The sequence below is a fragment of the Aegilops tauschii genome, chromosome 7 (genome assembly GCF_002575655.3).
Source record: "Aegilops tauschii subsp. strangulata cultivar AL8/78 chromosome 7, Aet v6.0, whole genome shotgun sequence".
Classification (NCBI taxonomy): domain Eukaryota; kingdom Viridiplantae; phylum Streptophyta; class Magnoliopsida; order Poales; family Poaceae; genus Aegilops; species Aegilops tauschii.
Genome location: NC_053041.3, coordinates 114,908,704 through 114,931,491, shown reverse-complemented (window position 1 = coordinate 114,931,491; position 22,788 = coordinate 114,908,704). Strand labels below are relative to the sequence as shown.

The 22,788-nt window shown below is 44.9% G+C and overlaps 1 long non-coding RNA gene across 1 annotated transcript; it reads left to right on the top strand.

Annotated features, from left to right (window-relative positions):
- The first annotated feature begins 1,120 nt into the window (after positions 1 to 1,120).
- LOC120968426 (uncharacterized) lies at positions 1,121 to 2,236 on the top strand. The gene is made up of 3 exons (XR_005762911.2): positions 1,121 to 1,232; positions 1,307 to 1,506; positions 2,074 to 2,236. It is a non-coding gene; the product is annotated as an uncharacterized lncRNA (long non-coding RNA).
- Positions 2,237 to 22,788: the final 20,552 nt, after the last annotated feature.

Here is a 22,788-nt window from a genome sequence, read left to right as displayed (position 1 = left end):
CTCGTAACGCGCAGGTCCTATTAATCCTGAGCATGAAGCTCGAAGCGCCACTCTCCGTTTGGGATCAGTCTGAATTTGATGGATTCATTATTCAAGGTCACCGGTCCCACCACGTCCAATCAATTCTCTTTTCTTTTGCGAGGGATAAATTGGCCTTGTTCTCTAACTGTAAATTCTACGTTCTACTGAGTAGTAAGCCGCTGTGACTTTTCTCAAATCTTACAGAACCAGGCGTACATGATAAGTCACATCAGACCGAGCTGTCATTTGAAATAGGCTGGTCACCGCTTTGACTCATTAGAAATAGGCTGGTCAGAAGTAGGTACCTGTATCCCTAGAAAAAGGTACCTAGCTAGTGCTTGTACCTATAGCTCCCTATACCCTAGCACGCACCCGCACCGCTGCTAAATGAGTCAAATAGGCTGCCACAGCTTGCTTACGCTGAAAATCGTCTGCTGCTTGTCAGGTTGAAGCACGAATCTCAACAGAACTCGACGGGCCTGATAAGAAGGTGTCAGGAGTCCGGGGAGCTATCACATATTTCCCTTTCTTGAGGATAAGCGGCCGTTGTGCTCAGTTAAACCAAGCACTTTCTTCCGGATTTGCAGGGTAACGGGGCCTGAGGTAATGAGAGGCGATGAGTGATTCCGTTTCATTAGTATATTTGTTGGTGTCGTTTCAAGGAGAAGAATGGAGAACGCGTCGGTCAAGGCGGCGCTGACCAAAAGACAGAGCGACAGGGAAGACGAACCCTCAGCGACCTAAAATGCGATAAGCAGGTAGATGTGCCAGGTACATGCATGTACGACCAAGCCCAGCTAGGGATATTTTAAGGAAACCAAGCCCAGCTAGATGGAACGTATACCACTGGTGGGTAGCGCAGCCCACTTGCAAAAGAATAGCTCGCTGAGTTAATCTGGATTAGCGATGGAAAATCATGCGGGTGGAGGATTAGTGCTGACGTGGCCACACTGGAATGGATGCTGATGTGGACAGTTTGCATATTGAGAGAATTGGTTGTAGTGGGGATCAACTTCTTAAGAATGTAAGATGTAAGATACCCGTGGTCCAGAATATTATCTGTTGCGTACTTGCGTGAGCGTGTGCCCTGTGAGAGGCTGGTTGACGCCTCATAGTGTTGTAGTCCGCGGGGGAGAGCGTGCATGGCAGCGGCAGCAGCAAGGGATGGAGGCCTGCCGGGTCGACGACTTCCCTGTGGATCTGATCTGCAGGTTTGGTTTTCCCCCCTCCCCATCTGCCGGTTCTCCTTTGTCGATCTTCCAGTTTTTGTTGGGCTTCTGCACAGGTTGCCGATCTTCCAGGAGCGGCCACAGCCCGCAGATCCTGGTCGAGATGAGGGGAGCGAGGTTGGGATTGGGGAGGGGATGTGCTTCGGGATTCTTCCGTGGCTGTCCACAACCACGGCGCGGCGGCCGACGGCGAGGGGAGTATGGAGAATGCCCCGGCCATGAAGCCGGACCCGAGATCGCCCGGCTGGATTAGAAGGTACAGGGAGCGAATTTTTCTGAGTTTTTTTTACACCCAGCACTGCATTTACCTACATTTTTTTTTCTGTTGGTCTACATGCTGTGTAGATTAGTCTGCGCTTCTGAACTTGTGATGCCTTTTTAGTGTCTATTAAGTCAAGAGAAAGATTGACATATAAGATTAATGAATAAAAAATGGACCCCATGAATTGCTGATGTACTAGACAGTAGGAGCTTCCTTCCATTTGCTGTGTTCACCCCCGCGATCCGATCGAAATAATCCTGCTGTGGCACAAAAAAAAAGGATTACAGTTAGGTCGTTCACCATGAACCGCTTGAGTTGCCAGCGTGGAGGGTGGTGGGAGGAGGGGTCGGTAGGTTGGGTGGGCTTATGTATGTTAGGTTCTTGGTCGGCTATCAGAAGAACTGTCGAATTTATTCCTTTTCCATCTGTTGGAGTGCATTACTGAAGGAGCATGTTTTCATAGAGAGAGAACATGCAAAATTATAAACAGAAAGACTGATCCCGCTGTCCAGTTATGTCTGCTGCATCGCTGATGTACTGAATGTGTTATTTTTCATGCAGAGTTCGTTTAGGAGCTAACCAGTCAGAGGGAACCCCCTGTCCTGGTAGGATGGGGGCCTTCGAGAAAATAATAAAAGGCTTTGCGGAACCAGATGGAAAGGATGCTGTTAAGCCAGAATTACGCATGACTTTTTGATAGACCTTGCGGATCGGAGTAGGCTAGTAGATCCGGTGAACCTACCTTCTCCGGCAGTGGATGAACTCGAGCCGGAGGCCATCGTGGTGCTGGGGCGCACGGCGATGGCGGAGAGTGGGCGAGGTGGTGGAGCATCCCGTGAGCACCGCGCTAACCCTAAATCAGTAGGGATTGTAGGTGGGGATTGTGGCAGCAATTAACCTCGTGAATAGCGCCCCGGCCCCCACCTCTGTTTATATAGCGCGGGTCACAGGGGCCCACCAACCATGGTTTGGTTGGGCGCCCCCGATCAGGGCGCGAGTCAGGGGCCCGTTCGACCCGTTGGGCTCGAACGGGAGAGAGATCAACCTAACACTCTCCCCCTTGATCTCAACTTTACTTTTAACTTTATACTTTCTGGTTTATCTGTTTCATCACATATTGGTACATAGAGCATGTTTCATCGTCACGACTTAATTGCCGTTAGAATCATACAGTTACGACATACGTTATGTTCAGAAACAAATTCTGTTCCTTTTGGGCCTATCCAGGAATCATAAGGCTTTCCCTTAAACCCATGCCGGCTAAGTGTTCCTTGAACACATTGGGTGGTAAGCCTTTCGTTAGCGGATCCGCAAGCATATCCTTTGTCCTTATATGCTCGAGACTTATAGTTTGATCCTGGATTTTATCTTTCACAACATAATACCTTATCTCTATTGTTTTGGCAGCATTACTCGACTTGTTGTTGTGAGCATAGAATACTGCGGGCTGGTTATCACAGTACATCTTTAGTGGTTTGTGAATGCAATCTACCACTTTCAAGTCGGGTACAAATTTCTTTAGCCATATCGCCTGCCCCGTAGCTTCGAAACATGCTATGAATTCTGCATACATCGTGGATGATGCAACTATCGACTGTTTGGAGCTTTTCCACGAAATAGCTCCCCCAGCGAGGGTGAATATGTATCCTGACGTGGATTTTCTATCATCTCTGTCCCCCGCAAAATCTGCGTCTGAATACCTTTTTATCTCTAGGGAATCACTTCTCCTGTATATTAGCATGTAGTCCTTCGTGCCTTGCGCATAACGCAATGCTTTCTTTACCATCTTCCAGTGCTCTAGGCCTGGATTCTCTTGATATCTACCGAGTACCCCGGTGATAAAAGCTAAGTCAGGGCGAGTGCACACTTGTGCATACTGTAAGCTGCCAACTGCCGAAGCATATGGTACTGCTTTCATTTGATCGATCTCATACTGGTTCTTGGGACATTGGAATTTCCCAAAACTATCGCCCTTGACTATTGGAGCAGGTGTGGCTTTGCATGCATATTATACTTTTTAAGAATCTTTTCTAAATATGCTTTCTGAGATAGTCCTAAGGCTCCATTGTTCCTATCTCGGTGAATTTCTATGCCCAAAACATATGATGCTTCACCAAGATCTGTTATGTCAAAATTTGAGGATAAGTATTTCTTTGTTTCTTGTAGTAGACTAACATCACTACTAGCAAGCAGGATATTATCCACATACAAGATTAGGAAAATATATTTCCCATTTTTAAACATTGCATAAATGCAATTATCCTCAATATTTTCTTTAAATCCAAAACTTTTAATCGTTTGATTAAACTTTAGATACCACTGCCGAGAGGCTTGTCTTAATCCATAAATGGATTTCTTCAGGCGGCATCCCATATTTTCCTTGCCTTCCATGATAAAACCCTTGGGTTGTTTCATGTAGACCTTTTCTTTTAAATCGCCATTCAGAAATGCCGTCTTAACATCCATTTGATGTAACTCTAAATCAAAATGAGCAACTAATGCCATTATGATTCTGAAGGAATCCTTACATGAGACTGGAGAAAATGTCTCAGTGTAATCTATCCCTTCTCTTTGTGTAAATCCTTTTGCCACGAGTCGTGCTTTATACTTTTCTATATCCCCTTTAGAGTCATACTTAATTTTGTAGACCCATTTACAGCCTACTGTTTTGGCTCCTTTGGGAATTTCCTCTAAGTCCCAAACATCTTTGGAACTCATTGATTTCATCTCGTCTTCCATTGCCTTCATCCAGTTCGATGAATGAGGGCTTCTCATGGCTTCTTCATATGAGGTGGGATCTTTTTCCATATGAACCATTTCTGTGTTATAAACTTTAAAGTCAGTAGAAAATAGCTGACTTTCTTGGTCTTGTAGACCTTCTAAGTGCCTCAGTTTCTGGCACATTTTGTGCCTCAACTTCTGGCACTTCTTCTAAAATTTGCTGTTGCACCTCCCTTTCATGCTCAACAACGGGTTCAGTCGGCTCCTGACGGACAGGTTCCGGGTCTTCCCCCATAGCTGTCATGGGTGGAGTTGCAATTGGTAGTGAGAAAAATGGCTCCTGAATCATCGGATTAGGTGCATGCACCCTCTTCTCCTCAAGATCAATTTTCCGAGCTACCAAGCTCCCCCTCATCATTTCGTCCTCTAAGAAGACTGCATGTCTCGTTTCTACAAACTTTGTATATCTATCAGGGCAGTAGAAACGAAAACCTTTTGATCTGTCTGGATAGCCAATGAAGTGGCAACTTACTGTTTTGGGATCTAACTTTGCAATGTTTGGATTAAACATTTTGGCCTCATCAGGGAACCCCCACACCCCGAAGTGTTGTAGGGAGGGCACCCTTCCTGTCCATAGCTCGTACAGTGTTTTGGGCACCGACTTGCTTGGTACTCTATTGAGAATGTGAATGGCGGTTTCAAGCGCCTCCATCCATGACCCTAATGGCAAGTTGGAATAACTCATCATGTTGCGCACCATATCCATAAGTGTACGGTTGCGCCTTTCAGCTACTCCATTCTTTTCTTCCAGAGTGGGATACATTAAAAGCACCTGAGTTATCATATCTTTTTCTTGCCAGAATTTCTCCCGCCATACGGGATTTTTGACATAATATTATGTCAACTTTACCCCGTTACGCACGTATTTTCCCAGACTTTTCCCGCCATGCGGGTTTTATCATAATCATCTTTTCCCGCCATGCAGGTAATTCCCTGCAAGGGAACATAAATGCCAGAATTGGCTCTTTTGACTGCATATTCAATCATCAAATTTAGGAATAAATCCGAATGCTCTTTGACACACATGCTTGATCCGACGCTGGTCAAATTAAACACGCATGTTGCTTGTTTCATTTCAAATCATGTTGACTGAAAAAATCTTATTCATAGAGAGTACACGAAAGACATTCGTCAACCAAGACTCTCAATGGTCTATCTCTTTTCTTTTGAAGCCATTCTTTAGAGAGAACATACTCCCTCATGTTATGACCTTTCTTGGTGATCTTTCGGGTCACAAGTACCCATCCATTCGCCTTCACGAATGAAAGCATGAAAAACTTTTAGTCTGAGAAAACTTAGCCAATAATCAACAATAATGGGCATAAAAAATAACCGTACGTTGGTCTGGTTAAAAGAAATGCACATTAAACTTTTGAAACTTTCTTTTATACTCTAAATCACTATTGTGGCAGAATTAGAATAAACATCATCCTTTTACATTAATTCCATATCACCGTTGGGCGGGAATGGAAATAATGCATATAACTCATGAACAATGTGATGATAGTATTTGTATTAAACAACTTTGCTAAGAATTAATCATCATCATCAACTTTATTGTAGCGGGAACAAGAAATATAAATTTCTCTAGTTCAAGAGCATTTCTTAATCTTTATCCATTCTCTGAAAATTGGTCACCTTGATACAAAATTTATCAGAGATTTAAACTTTGAACACAAGACTCATAGAATTATAGCACTGTTATCATCAACGTTGGTCAGAAAATAACAATACCATATTTTCTTTTGTCATAGCGGAAACTATCTGCATCTTATTTCACCCATAGGGAAAAAACATTGCTAAGAACATTTCTTCCAATTAAATTTTCCCGTTGGTTCCAATTTAATTGAAGGGTAATTTTTTTTACTTTGCAGCGGAAACTTTACAATATTCTATTAAAAAACAATACTGTACTCTTTTACTCTCTAAGCAATTTTAACCGTTGGTTCAAAAATGCATTAGAGAAGCAACAATTTAATTTGTTACTTTAGTTCTATTCACTTTTAAAAGAGCACTTTTATTTTCAATAATAAACATGATCATGTTATTAACAACGTTGGTCATAAAAATAACATAATCATTTCATTTCAATAATTACTTTAGCATGCTCTTAAAAACTTAATTGTATCTAAACTTTTATTTTCTTTGTAAAAGAGCACTATTAATTATTTACGCAGCGGAAAAACATGAATAAAAATTCATGGACTTTTTAATCTCTACATAAACTTTTCTTTGACCGAATAAAAAATCATGAACTTTATTATTTTTCTTTATAAAATTCATGAGCATATCTTTTCTGAAAAAATTATGTTCACTAAAAGGATAAAAAGGTTGGCGGGCAGCACAGCCTAGCGGGCGCGGCTAAGCTGCGGCCTCGGCCCAGCGTGCCTGTGACGGCTGGCGGCCTCGGCCCAGCGCGCCCGCGGCGGCTGGCGGCCTGAGCCCAGCCTCGCGAGCCACTTTCGGCCCAGCGGCACAGCTGGCCTGCTCCCTTTCCAGCCCAGCAGCCTGCAGCGGGTTAGGGTTTCAATCCTGGCCGTCCGCGTAGATCCGACGGCCACGCGCGCAGTTCGCTCGAACAAAATCAAGGGAGCGAGGGGATCGACCGAAATCCTCGGTCATTTCTCTCCTCCCCCGCGCCGCTCGCTCCTATCCTTTGCCGCTGGCTCTGTCCCGTTCGCCGGGCCTTCGAGCCGCGCCTGGCCGTCGGCGACGGCGACGACTGCCACCGTGCCGCGCCACGGCGCTCTTTCCCTTCCCCCTTTCTTTCCTTTCTCTTCTCTGTTGCAGAGAGAGCCCACGATGCGAGCCCCTCCTCTGCTCTCATGGCCATGCCAGCTAGCAGAAAAAAGACCTCACCGACCGCTCGGCCACGACGCTCTAGCCGCCGCGCCGCGCGAGCCTAGCTGTCCCTTTTCCCCTTCCCTTCTTTTTCTGTTCTCCACCACCCGCGTCTCCTCTCTGTGACACCGAGGACAACGACGACGTGAAGCGGCGGTGCCCCCTCTGTCCCCCTTGCCGGTGTGCGCGAGCTCCCGTGGGAGAGCGCGCCGCCGTCAAGCGGTGCGGTGGTGGTGCCCTTTTGCCCCTTGGGGAGGCTGTGTTCTTCTTCCCCGCACCTCGGCTTGCCGATGCGTGTGGGGATCGAGAGGAACGGCGCGGCCTTGCGGCGGCGCGATTTCTTTGCCCTTTCCCCTATTGTTCTTTTAGGGCTAGGGTTCTTTGGGGGAGGGGATCTCCTTTTCTTTTGTTGTTTCTTTGTACCGAAATCAACTAGCCCGATCTGGCTGATACCATTGATAGACCTTGCGGATCGGAGTAGGCTAGTAGATCCGGTCAACCTACCTTCTCCGGCAGTGGATGAATTCGAGCCAGAGGCCATCGTGGTGCTGGGGCGCACGGCGATGGCGGAGAGTGGGCGAGGTGGTGGAGCATCCCGTGAGCACCGCGCTAACCCTAGATCGGTAGGGATTGTAGGTGGGGATTGTGGCAGCGATTAACCTCGTGAATAGCGCCCGGGCCCCCACCTCTATTTATATAGCGCGGGTCACAGGGGCCCACCAACCATGGTTTGGTTGGGCGCCCCCGATCAGGGCGCGAGTCAGGGGCCCGTTCGACCCGTTGGGCTCGAACGGGAGAGAGATCAACCTAGCACTTTTCACTTGTTGACAGAGGCGTACGACTTCTACAACTTGATGCGGTAGAAGGAGTGAGAGCGCGAACCATATTTCAAGTAAGTTTTCTGTGAAAAATGACACAACACCCAAAGGAGCGAGAGTGTGAACCATGTGCTCAAGAACTATGTGACACCCGGCTCTCCGATGCATAAGTTTGTCAGGCAGTAAATGCGATTGCAGTTTGATCTCCAGTAGGAGGAGAGTTATGAAGAGAAGAGAACTAAAATTGTAATTGGGGTTTCATCGAGAAAAAAAGCCTTTCTAGCCGTGCCTGAGTTTTTAACATGATGTTCTGTGCAGGCGGGTGTAATCTTACGGACAAATTCTTCTATTGAGATGCACACCAGCAAGGTGTACACCCATGCAATGTTCTGAGCAGTTTGGGCTAATCCTATACGAGGTTGGGGGATATCGGGTAGAGGAGGTGGAGAAGCATGCATTGTACAGGGCACAACTCACACACGTGCGGAGATCCGCGAAAAGTGCAGCAGGGTTGTTTTCCTAGTAAAGATGGCTGACAATGGCTCGGAGTTTGAGTGCCAATGCGGGCTGTTTGAGCACATGGGCATGTTGTGCTACCATATTCTGAAGGTTGGTGCACGACAGCCGCACACAAACTCGTTTCTTCGCAGCGGATTCTGATGTGCGGGTTGACTCTTTTTTTGTTGGCTTCATTTTTAGATGATGGATTTCTTTGGGATGATAGAGGTGCCAGACATGCACATTGTGAAAAGGTGGACCAAGGATGCTCGAGAAATACTGTCAGAGCACCTGCAACACTACTAGCGAGATCAGCCTGGCTCTACATTGCTGACTTTCCGGCATAATCAGATGTATGTGCAGGCGTTGGAGTTCGTCCGGTTGGGTGACGCCAGTGACCCAGTGTCGAAGCTTATGATACGCTATGGGGCTCTTCAATCAAGCAATGATTGTGATAGCTCCTTTCGACAAGGCGAGGTATGGGCTTGGGGAAGATGAGGATGCCATGTTGTCAGGCCACATCAATCCTTTGGTTGCCCTGGGAGTGCCATCAAATAGAAGTGCAGGGAGGCCAACGAACGCGAGATCGACCACCTTAGTCTCGGTTGAGAGGGATTTGAAGGGGGTTTGGTAGGGATTGAAGAGGATTTAATCCCCTACAAGTGAACCCCCCCCCCCCCCCCCCCCCCCCCCCCCCCCCTCCCCCCCAATCCTCTTGTCGAGGGGTGTAACCAAACAAGGCCTTAGGGAGGCATGGGTAAGACGAGTAAATTCTGTAGCATCTGCAAAATGCAAGGCCACAAAAAAACAACCAGCCCGTAGAGAGGAGATGTCTCGAAAGTTCAGAGGAAGGAGGCCAAGTGCAGCAAGTGTGGTGTCACTGGGCACAAGAAGAACACGGCCAGCGGGTAATGTTGCGTAGTGTCTTGCTATAGGGGTTAGGGCCAAAGTGGATGTAACTGCAATTTTCCCAGTTGTCATTGCTACGGTCTGCACGCTAATGAAGTGTTGTCATGATAAGTAGACTGTACTAAGACTAGCCACAGTGAAAGTAATTCAGCAGTAACATCGAGTCCAACTCAGCAAATTTGCTTATGTGGCAATGAGTTAATGAGGAGAGAGGTAGTTTTAGTAACTTAGCTAGTTACCGTAACATCACATGTCCCAATGCAATATGAGTCTATAACCTAATAAATGAATATTTGCATGACAACATACTTATGTTACTATCCACTATGAAGGTGGTAATATAGTCTAGGGATATGTGTATGTTACTAGTGTATGTTACTCTCCACTGCGGCTACTCTGAGAGATAACTGAATTTTATTTATGTGTGTCTGAATAAATGCACCAGCAATACTATGCGTGCAACTCTTCTAGATGTTGATTTGAAAGGAAGCCATGTTGGAGGCGCACAGTGCCACGCGGCTGGCATGCCTTTGCAGAGAGTGTCAGGTAGTTTGACCTTTTAAAATTTGAAACGACGTCATGAACGGGATGTTTAAGGGAGACGATTGTAATACTGTAGCAATGTAATCTTTCTTATGTTGTACAATATTATATAGTGTAGGATATTGCAAGGCTAAAGGCATCTCCTCTAACCATGTGTATCCCCAAAATTTGGTTGTTGTACCATTTTCGACAACAAATTTCACTATGCGAAAACAAATATCCTTCGTCCTCATTAGCCCCTTCCAAAATGGCGAGTCATTAGGTCTAACGGTAACATGGGCTAAAGACTTAGATTGTAGGTATTTGCTACGTAAAATATGTGCCCACATACCGTCGGTCTCAACCGATAACTTATATAGCCATTTACTCATCAGGCATTTTTTTTATTTCCAGGTCCTCAATCCCAAGCCTTCCTTGGAGTTTGGGTCTACAAATAATAACCCGCGTGGTCAATCTGTATTTCGGCTTTACTACATCAAATTGCCAGAAAAAATGAGATCGATAGAAGTCTAAATCTTCCGTACCGCTATAGGTACTTCAAAGAAAGATAGCAGGAACATCGGCATACTTGTTAATACTGAATTTATTAACACAATCTGACCTCCATAAGACATAAGCTTGCCCTTCCAGCAGCTTAACTTTGTTTCAAATCGGTCTTCAATGCACTTCCATTCTTTATTTGATAATCTATGATGGTAAATTGGAATTCCGAGGTAGCTAAATGGCAAGGAACCATTTCACAACAAAAAATTGTCTATATGCATCTTCTTCTTCTTTGACTCTTCCAAAAGCAAAACAATTCGCTCTTGTGAAAATTAATTTTTATCCACGACAATTGTTCAAAAAGGCAAAGTACTAGTTTCATATTTCTAGCCTTTGCGAGATCATGTTCCATGAATATAATAGTGTCATCAACCTATTGTAGTATGGAAGCCCCCCCTCTATTGACAAGAGGAGGAACGAGTCCTTCTACTTGGCCATTCTCCTTGACCCTACCAATAAGAACCGCCAACATATCTGGCACTAGTGGAATAGAATAGAAGACATCGGATCCCCTTGTCTTAGGCCCTTATGTGTGTGAAAATAATGACCCATGTCATCATTCACCTTAATCCCCACGCTACAATTTTGGATGAAGGAGTCCACCTGTTTCCTTCAGGCTTCATTGAACCCCTTCATGCGCATAGCCTGCTGAAGAAAGGGCCATTTGACCTTATCGTACGCTTTCTCAAAAGCAACTTTGAAAAACACACCATCTAGTTTCTTTGAATGGATTTCATGTAGAGTTTCGTGTAAGACAATAACCCCCTCGAGGATAAGTCTTCCCGGCATGAATGCAGTCTGACTCTGTTTGACCACCAAATGGGCAATCCGTGTCAATCTATTCTTGCCAACTTTCGTGAAGATTTTGAAACTCACATTCAAAAGACAAATCAGCCTGAACCGCTCAATGCGCACTGCCTCCTCCTTCTTTCGTAACAACGTTAACGTTCCAAACTTAAGGTGAGAAAGCTACAGGTGGCCGTTGAAAAAGTCATGGAAAATTGGCATGAGGTAACCCTTTATAATATGCTAGCATTTCTTGTAAAATTCTGCTGGGAACCCATCTGTTCCAGGTGCCTTATTCTGCTTCATTTGTGTTACTTCCTCGAACACCTCTTTCTCCGTAAATGGCGCAGACAAAATATCATTTTCATCTATCCTTAGCTGAGGGATATCCCCAACTGCGAGCTCATCGAGTGACACAAGATTGTCCTCGGGAGGCCCATAGAGTTGTTTACAAAAATTTGAGATATACAGCTTGAGGTTCTCATGCCCGACCACTGTACCTTCATCCTACTCGAGCTGTATAATTTTCTTTTTCGTATGCTTGCCATTTTGCACTCCTCTGGAAAAACTGAGTATTGTCAACCCCTTGGATGACTTTATTATTTTTCGTATGCTTGCCATTTTGCAATCCTATGGAAAAACTGATTATTGTCAACCCCTTGGATGACTTTATTATTTTTCGTATGCTTGCCATTCTGCAATCCTATGGAAAAACTGAGTATTGTCAACCCCTTGGACGACTTTAAGTATCTTAGCTCGTAGAGCCCATTTCATTTCTTCTTCTCTAAGAAGAACACGTAATTTCTGCTTGGCCTCAGTTTTAGCGGCTTGTTCGGTCACGTGAAGTAGGTTAGATTTTGCTTTCAGATCTAAAGCATCAATCAGTTGGATAAGTCACTCATTTTTCTTGTTTATAAACCCCGCTTTCATTTTTGGCCCCACCCCTCAAAAATTCTCACAACTGTCTACTCTTATTTTGCCACCTTTCGACACTAGTACGTTCACAAGTATCCTTGGCACATTCCCTTGCAATGAGATCTAATAATTCCTCCATTTCTAACCATCTTAGTTTGAACGAGAAAGCATTCTTGTTGCCTAGGTGGGTTGGTTCTACTGAATAGACCAGCAAATTAAAGGTGTATGGTCAGATATTGCCCTTTGTAACACCTACAACGTTACAAGTGGGAACTTTTGTTCCCATTCGACACTAGTAAGCACATGGTCCAACTTCTCATATGTTGGATTCAGCAACGAGTTCGCCCACATGAATTGTCTACCGGTAAGGTCAATCTCCCAAAGATTGAGGCTCTCAATGATCGTACTGAACATAAATGACCATCTTCCATCGAAGTTATCATTGTTCTTTTCATCTCTTCTCCTAATTATATTGAAATCACCTCCCACTAGGATCGGTAACATTTCATCCCCACAGACCCTCACAAGGCCCGCTAGGAAGTCAGGGTTGAACTCAGGTTGAGCTGTTCCGTAAACAGACACCAAAGCCCATCTAAACCCATCAAGTTTGGACCGGATGTGAAACTTAACAGCATAGTCACCTTGAACGACATTCATCACCTCTAATGTTTCACACTTAACCCCAAGTAAAATCCCTCCGGATCGTCCCCTTGGGGGTAGGCTGTGCCAGTCAAAATCTATGCCACCTCATAAGGTGCCACTGAATTGTGAAGTGAAGTTGTCTCTACCCGTTTCTAGTAGGGCAATAAAATCTAGTTTGTGCTCTATTGATGCTTCCGCAAGAAACCTTTTTTTGGCCAAGTCTGCTAGACCTCTGCTATTCGAAAAGCTTCCTTTCATTTGCCATCTCGAACATTTGTCTTGAATTTGATTCTTGCACTTCTACGAACTACCGATGCAGGATAGACCTTCCTCTTCCAGGAACATTTTGGTTTATCTTGCACCCGCTCCATGTCCATATGACCGGGGCTAGTCTGTGTAGTGCATTCTGGCGGCAGAGGGGCCACATACCCTTCTGACCCCATTTCATCTACCTCGGCCTCGGCCCCTAATTGGGTATGAGGTCCTCACACAAACTCTCTAGTGCTGTAATTCCTAAATTATTAATTTTAGTATCATTCATAGGCTTCACAGCCGCAATATTGCGAATAATTTATAATGCTCCCTGAGCTTCTAAGTCTAACAAGTCCTTAACTGATTTATTTCCTTCCAGTTAGAACTGAGAGATATCCCTAAATTGTCCGTACTATTAATAATATCATGCTCTGAAAAATGAAGAATGGAACAACTCGTATTGACAGACATACGTGTGGTTGCTTCGATGTCACGAAGCTTGGCTGCCCGTATAGCATGCCCCAACTGTAGGTCATCAGCATCAGGTTGAGCCCGGATCCGATGCCTAACGCGCATGCCACCGGATGTCGGGTCCAAGATCCCTCCATTATCAATCATCTCCTCTATCGTCCTCTCATCTGGGGCAAGGGCGCCTATCATGTGCCCGACAGGTTCCTCGACCGCCGACGCGGGAGAAGAGGGCCAAACTAGTGGCATGTCTCCCCCCACTAGCACTTTCGTCCTCTCGTCGGGAGTAGCAGAACTCTCCTCTGCATGTGTTGGGGAAGAAGGTGCCGGCGGAGGCACCGAAGGACTCAGAGGGGGAGGGGAGAGTGTAGGGCCTCCTGCCCGCGACTCCCATCCCACTCATCCATAGAAGCAGGGCCCGATTGGCGCTTGACCGGCGCGTCGGACATCCCGAAGAACTCTTTTCTCGCGACTCTATCCGTCGCTGTCGTAGAGGTCACTAGTAGGTTCTACTATGAAAATACCGCCATTGCCGATGGTGCTACTCCCTTGGCAGTCTCAGGTGCCTAAGCAGACTGACCATCAGCCCTCTTAGCATCATCGCGCCTATTGTTCTCAGTACTCTTATCCCGCTTCCCAATGTCATCATCCCCCCAGTCATATCGACATCATGGTTCCCATCCACCCCCTGAAATAATGACGAGACCTCAATCTCAACATCAAGGTCATACATAACGCATGCATGTGCCCGTCTCACCACATCCGGAAGGAACTCAATATGCACCACACTCACAAGCAACTGCGCCACGCCATGTGCGCGAGTGAACGGTGTATCAACACGCCCTGCCTTGCCAATGAGTGATCGAAGACTCCAGGTAACCAGGAAATCCTTCAGAGGCTTAGGCGATGCCCCTGAAAACTGAACCTAGATATGAGAGAGAGGTGTTCCTTGTGGCTCCTTCTGCTTCCAAGCATCAAATTGAAGAATACAACTGCTGCTAGGCACTCTGCACATGCTGAACTTGAGGAGTCGAGTTAGATCCTCCCTCATAGGGAAATCGACCTTATATATCTGGTCCTCAAGCTTCACAAGATCCAACAAGAAATTCCCTAGGATAGCTCATGTAGTTGATGTACTATTTGTGCCTCTACCATCGATCCATTAACCACTTTCACCGCCCCCGTTATCGGACTGTCCATCATAGGTGCGGGTGGGGCAACGTTAGGTGATTCAAAGAACATCAAATGAGCACGGAAAACACCATAAATTGTGACAACCAGCTTTGGTCCCAGGAGAAGAGGGCACTGCCCTGAACCATGCACCGGTTGAAGACATATATCACATAACTCCATGGTGCATTCAGCTACAAAGTGTCCCGGCTCACCGCAGCGATAACAAATCATTTTCTCTTATCTTACGTTCCCACTTTGTAGCTCTTTCACTGTCTGACTTGTCAGATGCTCTATCATTAAAAGAGTCCCGAACCTTCACCGCATCAGTCTTGGTAACAGGAACCTTCATCGAGGCGAGAGCCCGCACGGTGTCCAAGGCCGCCCCTGACAGAACCGACGAGGGTGCCGCAGCAACCAGCCTTGAAGCAGCATCTAGCTCCCCATGATTCACGACCTTAATAGTTTTTGCCGGTGGTGCCGGTAGACGAGGGGGCGGCGGCTGTCTGCCGCCTCCCCTACCCCCGCGGTGGCGGTAGTTGGGACCGGAAACCCCCTCCACAAAGTTGCCCAGAGGACCATGGAAGCCTCAGCCGGCCCCGCCATCATTCTGCCACGCGTACCCATGCACTAGTAGAAAAAAGGGTCATCTCTCCCGGTTGATAAGGGCCTTTTGTCCCGGTTGTTGAACCGGGACTAAAGGGTCGTTACTAATGCCCTAGCCCTTTAGTCCCAGTTCTTACACGAACCGGGACAGATGGGCCTCCACGTGGCCGCTGCGGCCAGCCCAGGCAGGAGGGCCACCAACCGGGACCAAAAGGCATCCACGCGTCAGCATTTCAGTGGCTGGGGTTTTTGTTTTTTTTGAAAGGGGGGAGGGTTTAGGGGGTAATTTAGGGTGTGTAAGCTAGCTAACAGAGAGAACTGTCCTCTCTTATTTCCGTGCTTGATTTACCAACGCTACTGCTATGCCTAAACATGGCTTAGATTAAAGTGAAGGCAACATGTGGTGCATGTCGAAAGTAATATTAATCCTAACTTGATCAAGTTTGGATTAGTACTACTTTCGACATGCACCACATGCTTCTTGCCTTCACTTCATTCCAATCCATGTTCATTTCACCCACTGATATATAATAACTCTTCATGCCCGCATCATGCATCATCATAATAACAAGTCCTACTAATCATCATCATACAACTTCTACTCGTTATTAATAACAAGTCATACGACCATCATCCTCATAGTCATCGAACCAACCCTACTTAATTGTTCTTGGCACATGATCATCAGTATTAGGTAGGACCTAAATACCCTCTTTAAGGTAAAATAGCATAAAACAATATAGACCCCGACTCTCCATTATGGAGAATGGAGATCATCCTGTCTCCAATTTTTGCGCTTCGCTTCCTTTTGCTTCCAAGAACCTCCTTGCGACTGTCCATACATTTTTTCCATTCTTTGATTTTCATGTCTCCACTTCTTTTAGAAATCCGGTATGGACAGTTGAGATTCGTAGGATGACCTGGTTGTATGTTCAAAACATCAAGGCTACCATTCTGATACATCAAATGAGGCACACAATCCTCTGGGATTATCTGTTGAAAAACATAGTAATAACTTCATAGTTAGCAATGATGTACTAGTTTTAGAAGTATGCAAAAGATGCACGGATGTCGTAATAGTAAGAAATCTTACCAGGGTATCTCCATAGTAGTTACCGTAGTTCAACACGTGCACTAGTGGCACGTATTGACCATAATGTGGAGGAGTTTTACAATAGATATTGTAATCCTCAAGATCAGTACAAAATCCGACCAGATGAGTTTTCTCCTTATAAGTTAACTCAGAGCCATCGGTGTAGTAGGTTCTGTCTACCATGTTCCGCACATTGTTTGAACAATCAAAATAAGCTGTCAATGAAAATAATCTGTCAACTATTTTGAAATGAACAATATAAATTAGCTAATAACTATGAGAAACTCACATAGTGGTAGAATTGGAGGCGTATCAACAAGGACCCAAATGTCCATATTGTCTTGCTCGATGTCAGGATCACCAAGATCCATGGTGACAAGCATACCCTCATCAAAACCATACATCTTGCAAAATGCTTCCCAATTTTTACAACCAAAATGGGTTACGCTCTCTGAATTATACAGATTTACTTCAAAATCTATATCATGATGGGTCCTTAGGTGATTTTTCTTTGTTTCCATAGTTTCATGGTCTTCAAAACTCATCCTCTCCAAGATGCAGCGTCTTGCATGGAATGGGATAAGCTAGTCGAATTGTAAAAGATGAAAAGTACACGTTGAAATAGTTGAAGTCGTGCTTAATTACGAAAAAATAACACTTGTCGTCGTTGCGTACCGTTTCAACATCGAAGGTCTCCTCCAGCTTAATACTGAAGCGCCGATCTTCGTCCAGGTGAGGCCTGTCGCATAGACCTCGGTTGTCGTGGCACCAGTCGCACTCCCCCGGGAGACTTTCATCGTCCGAGTACGACATTTCCTATGTTCATAATTCGAATATTAAACGTCTACAATTAAATATATGTACTAAAAAACCTAAGTTAGATCATTATTATTCATCACGGGTTGACTATCGGTTTATCGAGTCTTTTCTTGAAAACTCTCAGCTCACGTGGTGTGGACATTCGACCGTTGGTGATGGTCGCTCCTCCTTTCATCCCCGACTGCATTACACCAAAATGTCTAGCACACGGGAATGAAGGAGAAGCGACCCCCACGACAACAGTGGGGATTGGCATCGTCAACGTCGATGCGGGAATAATTGCTTTAACTAAAAAAATAAACTAGTTCTATTAATTTTCTTGCTAAAAATAAACTACTACTATAGTAAAATAAACTAGTTTTTATTAAATCAACTAGTTCAACTACTAAGCACTTACTATAAATAGAATAAAGTAGTACTTACTAAAAATAAACTAGTTTAACTAGTTCTATTATTTTTCTAACTAATTCTATTAAACACTTTCTCTTCTTATTCTATGAACAAAATTACAACAGAAAAAAATCATAAAAATTCTATGAACAAGAGAAAAATTCTATGAACAAAATTACAACAGAAAAAAATTATAAAAATTCTTTTGAAAAATTGACATATTCTTTGCATATATATGAACACACAAACATTTGCATATTCAACAATAATATCACAAAAAATCTATGAACAGAAAAAAATTCTAACTTTTGCATATTCATTTATGAACAAATTACAACAACTCAATTAACTACACATCTAAACTACACATCTAAATTAACTACACATCTAAATTAGGAAAATTCATATGAGCTCACTAAGGGGGCGGCGATCGATGAGGAGGCAGGGCACGGGGGCGACGGTGAGGGGCGCGGCCACGGGCGACGAGGAGGCAGGGGCGGCGACGACGACGGTGAGGGGCGCGGCGACGGGCGACGAGGAGGCAGGGGGCGGAGGTGAGGGGCGCGGTGAAGGGCGACGAGGAGGCAGGGGGCGCGGGGCGGCGACGACGTCTGGGCGGCGCGGGACGGCGTCGGAGGAAGGGCGACGACAGCGACGGCGAGGCGCAGAGGGGCAGCCTGGCGGCGTCGTCGGTGCGGGGAAGACGCACTGAATGAAAAATTTCACAAGTGCTAGTTATATAGACGAAGCATTGGTCCCGGTTCGTGACAGCAACCGGGACGAATGCGACCTTTAGTCCCGGTTGGTGCCAGCAACCGAGACCAAAGGCCTCTTTTCAGCAGCCCAAAGGGTGGGAAGCGGCGGCCTTTGGTCCCGGTTGGTGTCACCAACCGGGACTAAAGGGGGGCATTGGTACCGGTTAGTGCCACGAACCGGTACCAATGCACACCGTTAGTCTCGGTTGGTGCCACCAACCGGGACCAAAGGCCTTGTGCTGCTGCGCCCGCGTCGAAAGTTTAGTCCCACCTCCCTAGTTGTGAGGGGCGCGCAGTGGTTTATAAGCCCCACTGCCGCACCCCACTCGAGCTCCTCTCCATTGTAGGCTTACGGGTCTAATTGTCACTGATATGCCTGATGGGCTTACTGGGCCTTCTGCGGGCCTGAATCCTGGCCCATCGATGGGTTTCTAGTCGTATTCAGGCCGTGGTGGCCCAGTAGGTGGCATATTTTTTATTTTTTGCCAGTTTTTTTGTTTTCTTTTTTGCTTTATTTATTTTGTTTTGTTTCTACTTACAACAAAAAACTTATTTATTTTATTTTATTTTGTTTCTAATTACTTATTTATTTTAGTTTATCATAATTCTTTTTGCCATTAAAGTTTCTAACAAAAAAAAGTTCTTTATGAAAGTTCTTTTTGCTTTTAGTGATTTTGAACAGAAAATACTTCGATAATTTTAGTTGCATCAATTTTATATAATTTTAGTTTCAATAATACTAGAGGTTTCTTATAATGTTTTGAACAGAAAATACTTTGTTAATTTTAGTTTCTATTAAAGTTTATTTTATTTTGTTTCTACTTATATATTTTAATAAAGTTTATATTATTTTGTTTCTAATTACTTATTTATTTTATTTGTTATTTTTCATGCAGCATTTTTCATGCATTTACTGATTATTTTAAGCTATAAGACCCTAAAATTGAAAAGCATTTCAAATGAACTCTGAAAAGGTTGAAAGTTGGAATGATATCATCGTTTCATCCACATAGCATGTGCAAGAAAGTTGAGGGGGTTATGGCAAAAACTGGATGCACTTCGTGTACAAAACGGACAATCTCTCTCAAAGTATCAGGATTTCATACGGAAACTCGTCTGTTACAAAGAGATTTCATTTTTTAAAACTTATTTGAACTCCTGACTTTTTGTGTGTTCAAAATGCACCATTCAAAGCCACATCATCATATTTCAATCCTTTCTGACTTCATTTGTTATTTTTCATGCATTTACTAATTATTTTGAGCTATAAGACCCTAAAATTGAAAAGCATTTCAAATAAACCTGAAATTGAAAAACCCTACAAATGAACTCTGAAAAGGTTGAAAGTTGGCATGGTATCATCATTTCACCCACATAGCATGTGCTAAAGAGTTGAGAGGGTCCCGACAAAAGCTGGATGCACTTCGTGAACAAAATGGACAATCTCTTTCGAAGTATCAGGGTTTCGGAGGAAACTCATCTGTTACAAAGGGATTTCATTTTCTTGAACTTATTTGAACTCCAGACTTTTTGTGTGTTCAAAATGCACCATTCAAAGCCACATCATCAATTTTCAACCTTTTCTGACTTCATTTGTTATTTTTCATGCAGTGATGGATTGTTTTGAGCTAAGTGACCCTGAAATTGAAAAGCCATACAAATGAGCTCCGAAAAGGTTGAAAGTTGGCATGGTATCATCATTTCACCCACATAGCATGTGCTAAAAAGTTGAGAGGGTTACAGCAAAAGCTGAATGCACTTCGTGAACAAAATAGACAATCTCTTTCGAAGTATCAGGGTTTCGGACGAAAACTCATCTGTTGCAAAGGGATTTCATTTTCTTGAACTTATTTGAACTCCAGACTTTTTGTGTGTTCAAAATGAACCATTCAAAGCAGAGACTGATTTTAAATGGTGCATATTCAACACACAAAAAGTCTGTAAAGATCATCAACCCCAACATAAAAAAAAGAGCATAGATGCGCCTATAGAGAGAATTCAACCTAAATTCATAATAAATTTCTATGAATTTCAAAGAAATTTACTCTCAATTTAGGTCAAATTCCCTGTATAAGGGCATCTATTTTCACTTTAAGAGGAGCTCAACAAGGCAGAGAGGGACGGGCTTATAAACCGGTGTGAGCACCCTTCGGTTGGCGAGGTGGGAGTAAACTCTGATCGCAACGAGGACCAACCCTTTAGTCCCGGTTTGTGGCATAAACCAGGACTAATGGTCATGGGCCAGGCGCGAGGCGCATTGGTCTCGGTTCGTGCGTGGAACCGGGACCAATGGCCCACGTGGCCCGGCCGGCCCCCTGGGCTCACGAACCGGGACAGTTGCCTCCTTTGGTCCCGGTTTGTGAGCGAACCGGGATTAATGATATTACGAGGGCCGAACCAATGCCCTGTTTTCTACTAGTGATGACCTCCGCCCGTGGAAGATGAGCCTTGATGCTAACCCTCTCCATATGCATCGTACCATCATCCCCACATTGTCCATGAGGAGGATTGCGACCACCATCCACTGAATCGTAGAATTCCCTGCCCGAGCCGTAGTCACGGCCGCGATGTAACCCTTGAGCAGCGACGCCCATGGCCGACGCCCGCCCGTCCCTAGAAGTGGGTGCATGCCGTTGCGACCTTCTGTTCAAGCCGGCGGCGGAGCGCCTCAGGACGGTTGCGGAGCAGTTTTGGGCGGCGGCAGCTACCCATTCCTGCGGCCCGCCATATTCTCCGACGAAGCACATGGGATCCTTCACCAACAATGCAACTGCGCCGGCCCCGCACTGGGCCAAATACCCTATGCCGGTGGAACCCAGGAAGACACTGCTCGGTTTCGGCCCAACATGGCCCAGTAACCAGTTCAAACGCATTGATCGCGCCTCCCTGATCAGCTCGATCAGGCATGCGGCCGGAGCCGACGTCGCCTTCATCGGCCATTTCTTCTTCCTCTGATTCACCGTTTTCCAAGCATTTTGCAAAAAAAAATCATGAAGTGTTAGGGATGGTAGGCATACCATGGATAGTGGTCCCTTCCATGGCTGGACCACTATCTCCGCAGTCCTGTGGTGGACGATCCGCCATAACACCTCCACCTTGTCCTCTTTCCCCAGTCCATGCCTCGCCATGTTGTCTATCGAGACCGCAACATCGACCAGCAAGGCGACCACATCTTCTGAATAGCCCACCTTAAAGGCCTCGCAAATTGCGTCTGAGGGTGTCGGCGACGCAACCACCGGCGAGTCGGCGGTGGACGAGTCGTCGTCATCCTCCTCATCGTCACCAGAGTCCACCGCTAGGGCCCTGAATCGGCCACCCACCCGCCGTCGATCAGCCGGATCGGGATCGCGATCGACCCCCAGCAGGGTCACCTTGCCCGTCACTTGTCGCCCAATCACATTAGTAAAACATGAATGCCTTACGATTCTTTTAATGAATTAAGAATGTGTCGATAGTTGAAAGTCAATTGCCCCAAAAATATACAATGGAAAAGTTGTACATTGAGAAAATATATTAGTAGCATGCATTCAACAACATATGCCAAAACCAGTTGGAATAGAAAATTCGTCTTAACACAATATTTGCAACTTGTGTTGGACAACGTTGCTGGTATTCGGATGGAGCAACCTGGTCCAATATGTCATCTACGTTTGGCAAATGCCATTAATGTTAGTGCTCAGCCCAAAACAACCATAGCAAAATGTAACTCCATTAGGATTTTGGCCTTGCAGCAAAAGATGAACTAGACTAGTTGCAAACCAAGTATATGCAGCCTAACAGCACTACTGGTGATAATTCACAATGTTTAGTTGTTTCAGTAGCATACTTGCTTCCATAGGTAGTAGAAAGGTCAAGTAGGATCTTCCCATAGAGTATTACAGAGAGCAAGCTATGTGTTAAAACTATTAGAGCAAGTACAGTGACAGGCTTATAGTCCGCCTATATGAAAGTTTTGCGTATGTGTAGAAGAGAGACATAGAAAAATTGTGGGACTAGGCTCTCATGCTAGAGGTTAGATATACGCGTGCTCCTAGCGAAAGTAATAAATACAAAGAAAGAGAAAGAGAGAAGATAAAAAAGTGCTAGTATAATAGCCAACCTTCTTATATGAGTAACTATACATAATTATTTTAAATGGCATGGCAGCTGCATATAACCAGCAGTTGACTATACTATTAACCATAACCATGCTCTTTGAGCTACTACTCAGCTATAGGTATCCAGACTTCCATCATAGCCGGCACAAAAGCTTCTCAGCTGGCGGAAAAACATGATCAAATAATCTTGACCAAAAGTATCACAAAGTTCCTATTTGCACGAGTATCGAGGTTGTCATTTTATCCCTATGTATCAGAACCAATTCATGGAACAAAAATTCTTACATGAACGAGAATCGATCCCATATTTGTGAAGCCATATAGAACATTTAACTAACACCACAACTCAC